Source organism: Lissotriton helveticus, chromosome 2_1 (genome assembly GCF_964261635.1).
Source record: "Lissotriton helveticus chromosome 2_1, aLisHel1.1, whole genome shotgun sequence".
Lineage (NCBI taxonomy): Eukaryota > Metazoa > Chordata > Amphibia > Caudata > Salamandridae > Lissotriton > Lissotriton helveticus.
The window spans coordinates 1,543,052,982-1,543,058,518 of NC_136059.1; positions in this window are offsets into that span (position 1 = coordinate 1,543,052,982).

Consider the following 5,537-nt stretch of genomic DNA (forward strand, 5'->3'; position numbering starts at 1 on the left):
TCAATGGTTTTTTAATAGCAAATATCATAAGCTGTCGAATGTCAAGTACGTGGTAAGTGAAAACATTTTCGTGTTTATGCACACTGATCTGCTTTGAATGGTGCCCCCCCCCCCTCATTTCTATTAGGAGTACTCTCTCTTTGCAGATAGTGAAAGGTAGTTAACGCAGGTCTTTGCCCCCATTGTAATCCGTCGTGCCTGCTTCTCTCTCCATTTGATTCATTGTTATCCAAGTATTTACTGTTTTAGAATTAGTTCTCTTTGGTTCATTCTCTATTTACAAACAAACACAGAGTCGCAATACTCTGTTTAGTCTTTGCAGATAACGAAAAATCGTGTAAAAAAAAAGAAAAGGAATCGAGCAAAATCAGTAGGCCACTAATGGGATCTCTTTTTGACCTCGCTAAAATAGAAACATTAGGAACAACCCCTCATGACAAATACAAAACTAGTGAGATGAACTGAACTCCACACAATGATGGCTGCAAAACAGCTCGGCTCCGCCACCCACCCCGCACAAAATAACGATAAAGAACGGCTGCCATGATTGGTTGCGGAATGACCACGACGGAGCTACGAAATGGTGCTGCTCTCATGCTAACCCCAGCTTCAGTCTGAAACATCCAGAAACACTGTAGACTACCAATTCGATCAGTTCCGGTAGCGCCCCAATGTAACCCGGTAGAGAAGAACTAGCCCTCCCCTCTTTGACTGATGGTTCTTGTTGCCTGTCCCTTCTGTTGTCATTTAACAGAACTATTTAGCCTGCTGAAAGGGGTTGTGTTCCGACCGCTGGTTGGTGGAGACATTTTGACTATATTCTGTACCTGCGTTGTCGCGTAATGCGTCATATGACGCGCCGCGTTAGCGCATCCGGAAGTCATCCGGGGCGCGCAGCGCGTAACGTAAGCATAACAAGTCATGTGACTTGTTAATAAAACTTTTCATTGGTTCATTTTACTTTTCTTATTGTAATGATGAAAGGCTTGGTCATATGACCTAAAAATTACGCTTTTCATTACTTCCGAACATTATTTTTTCTTAAATATATGTTATAATGTTCCAGGCTAATGTACTTTCCCGGAAATTTTACAACTGTCCTGCAAGTAAAATATATTCTTTTTTCGAGAAAAAGAGCGTTTCTTCGTCCCATGACGGAGCCGTTGAGCAAAAGAGGGTCGACCTGCTGTCTTAGTCGCCGATACGCCTGAATATGAGATTCTTATCGATCACTTTATGTTGCAGGAATAGAAAACACAACAGCCCTTGACCATTTATCTTTACTGCGTTCCTTCGTATTATACCTTTTACCCTTCATGTAATTGGTCTGCTTTATTTCACTTGCCTTTTAATGATTCTAAAACAGTGACTATTATTAAAAACTTTACCAATGTATATACTACTACCATGTTTTCTTTTAAAAACCTTTATTGTGAAAATTTCATTATACAAATACGAGCCTATAACCACGTAGGCCGGCCACGGAGCAAACTGTAATCGTATATGATGAATAGACATTTACACTGTAGAGGAACGTAACGGGCGGGCCATTAGGTTGCAAGAACTAAGGTGTCTAACAGTTACGGAATCGGTGGACGTACATTTTATAATTAAAATACGACAGGGCCAGTTACAATAAAATTATCTAGATATACATTTGCGGGCAAGTACCATGGGTGACGTTAATTCGAACTTTCAACAGTACAGTAATCAATAACACATCAGAACTTAATATCAATAGGGATGTCGAAATATTCAATCAATTCTCGTCCCCGCCCGCCATGTGCTTCAAAACTGCATACGTATCTCGTGATTTCAAGGTTCTGCAACCAGTACACAACAAGGAGTTACGAGTCCCATTTATTCTGGCGCCATTTTGGGCGAGGACGGGCAGGTCCAGGATATAGTCAAAATGTCTCTACCAACCATCGACTATGATGATGTTCATATGCTGTATTTATTAGAGTAACACTCATCTGTCCACATGAAATTAATTTGCCACAATCTAAACATGTCATTTTAATCTTTCCAAAGTTCTTCTAAATATTTGGGACCGTTTCCCTTGCCTCTGAAGCTCTCAGTGCCACTTCTTTGATGAATGTACTAGCAGGTCAGGGGTTCTCCTCCAAATCTCTCTTTTATGCAGCACTATAATTAATTGGTGCCACCTCTCCATATGACGATGCATGGTATAGTTACCACAACTATATTTTTTTTCGGTTCCTCTGGAGAGTTCATCGTGGCAGATGAAGCGTGTAACGTACCGGGCATTTACCTTTTTTTGCATGTACAGGAAAGGAAAAAAAAATCGAGCGTCCGAGTTCTAAGGTGTCCCAGGGCCATTTTGGTGGACCAGGCCCAAATCCAAAGAACAGCTATCTCACAGGCTAATGGGGCGACCCACGCCGAGTTTCAGCATTGTAGGATGACCACACAAGTACAGCAACTTGCTAGACATCACCTCGGTGCCATCCGGATCTCGGCGCCCCACTGCAGATGAAGTGCCTCTCAACTATGAAACCACCACGGTGACATCCGGATCTTGGCGCGTTGTGCTGCCTTCGGCCTATTCGCACATCGGTCCGCTACTGACGCCATCTCACAGGCTAATGGGGCGACCCACGCCGAGTTTCAGCATTGTAGGATGACCACACCAGTACAGCAACTTGCTAGACATCACCTCGGTGCCATCCGGATCTCGGCGCCCCACTGCAGATGAAGTGCCTCTCAACTATGAAACCACCACGGTGACATCCGGATCTTGGCGCGTTGTGCTGCCTTCGGCCTATTCGCACATCGGTCCGCTACTGACGCCATCTCACAGGCTAATGGGGCGACCCACGCCGAGTTTCAGCATTGTAGGATGACCACACCAACTTGCTAGACATCACCTCAGTGCCATCCGAATCTTGGCATCTCAACGCCTAGTGGTATCTTCCATACAAAAAATATTGTTACGCTGCCTTTGGCCCCATTCGCACATCAGTCCGCAACTTAGACATCACCTCGGTGCCATCCGGATCTTGGCATCTCAGCGCCTTGTGGTGTCAGTCAGAAAATATTGTTGTGCTGCCTTCGGCCTATTCGCACATCGGTCCGCTACTGACGCCATCTCACAGGCCAACGGGGCGCCCCACGCCGACTTTCAGCATTGTAGGATGGCCACACCAGTGCGGCAACTTGCTACACACCACCTCGGTGCCATCCGGATCTTGGCATCTCAGCGCCTTGTGGTGTCTTCTACTCCGGAAATATAGTAGAAAATATTGTTGCGCTGCCTTTGGCCCCATTCACACATCAGTCCGCTACTGACACCATCTCACAGGCCAACGGGGCGCCCCACGCCGACTTTCAACATTGTAGGATGGCCACAGAAGTGCGACAACTTACTAGACACCACCTCGGTGCCATCCGGATCTTGGCGCGTTGTGCTGCCTTCGGCCTATTCGCACATCGGTCCGCTACTGACGCAAACTCACAGGCCAACGGGGCGCCCCACGCCGACTTTCAGCATTGTAGGATGGCCACACCAGTGCGGCAACTTCCTACACACCACCTCGGTGCCATCCGGATCTTGGCGCGTAGTGAAGCTGCAGCAGCTGCAAATAAGCTTCAGACAGTGTTACAACCGCTGCTCAGAACTCTCAACTATGACACCACCTCGGTGCCATCCGGATCTTAGCGCGTTGTATTGCCTTCGGCCTATTCGCACATCGGTCCGCTACTGACGCCGCCTCACGTGCCAACGTATTTTCTCCGCATTTTATACCCTATGCCGCATAACAGGTCATGTGACTTGTTTATAAAACTTTTCATTGGTTCATTTTACTTTTGGTTTCCTAATGATGGAAGGCTTGATCATATGACCTAAAAACAACACTTTTCATTGGATGAAAACTTTTTTTTTCCCCCAAACGATGAAAGCCCCACCTTGTTTCTGGATGTTTCAGACTAAACTGGCGTCACCATGAGAGCACCACCATCTCGTAGCTCCGTCGTGGTCATTCCGCGAGCAATCATGGCAGCCGCTCCCCACCAGAAGCCTGCAGGACTCGGGGCCCCCAAAACTTTTGATGAATTCTCAAGGCGGAGGGGACGCTTTCGAGAATGGGGTCCAAGACCTAGCAGACAAGCGTCCGATTTCCAAGGTGTCCCAGGGCCATTTCAGTGGACCAGGCCCAAAAAGGAAACAGCCTGCCGCCATTTTGAGAGTCCTGTGACAGCCGCCTATCGCTGCACCGCAAGAGTGGGCGCAACTCAGCTGAATGGCGGATTTTGACACAGTGGACCAAAAGCGGACGGAATGGCAACTGAAACGGTAAAGGGGCGCCCCACTAAAACAGATGAGACTCCACCTGGAGAGGCCCGTTCACGCCGCCTCCCCCGGGGCGCTCCACGCCGTTATTCGGAGCAGCATTGTAGGATACCAAAACCAGTGCGGCAACTTACTGGACATCACCTTGGTGCCATCGTTCTGCTGCCTTGGAACAATTCGCACAACAGTTTGCTACTGATGACCCACCCCCCGCGACGCCCCACGCCGTTATTTGCTGGGTGGCAACTTACTAGACATCACTTTCGTGTCATCTAGATTTCGGCGCGTTCTGCTGCCTTGGAACTATTCGCACAACAGTTTGCTACTGATGACCCACCCCCCGCGACGCCCCACGCCGGAAATCTGGACGTTGTGCTGCGTTGGGACTATTCGCACAGCCGACCGCTACTTCGTTGTTTTTCTCTAAAAATGTTTATATGTTATTACTATTTTTGTTTTCTTGTATATATTTATAAATTATTAAAGTTTTATAATCTTACTACTTTGTCGGAGTGCTATATATTTTTAATGTGACACATAATTGTAAAAACTTTGATGTACAAAGAGTCATCCCTGGAATCTTCCGCTTCACGCTCGGTCCCCTCCCCAATCACAATACAGGATGGTTTTCAGATAATAGCAACGCTTCTGCTGTGACGGATCTCATCGAGTGTGGGCCTTGATCTACTATAACTCCTTTGAAGACGGGTGATTCTTTACAGCTGTGGCCATAAACTACATCTGCAGGGCTAGCTGATAGCCTAGGACCGGCCTGGACAATCGGACACAGAGGAAAAGGAGTGTCAGAGGGTGCGGTAGTGAATAGGGCGAAAGGGAGGTGTCGGGCGGGCACAGGGTGTGATTCTCAGGGAAGAACAGCGCAGATGGGGGGAGGTTTATTACCCATGCATAAAACAGAGAGCGGGGGTGACCACTGCCTGGGGGAGATGCTTGCGAGGGTGGGGAGCCATGCTAAGGATCGACAGCGTGCACAGAGTGGATCTGGTCAAGGCATCTAAAATGGCTGCCGTGCACGACAAAAGTGTGGCATTTGAAAAAAGACAAGATGGCGCACACAATGTTTTTCAACAATTCCTGATTTCCTTCGAATCGAACGTTAACAGACGTTGGGGCATATTACCAAAGTTAAGCGATATTTATCCCTAACGATGCATTGCAAAGATTTTTTTACCGTCAGAAATTATCGCAGATAAACCTTGCT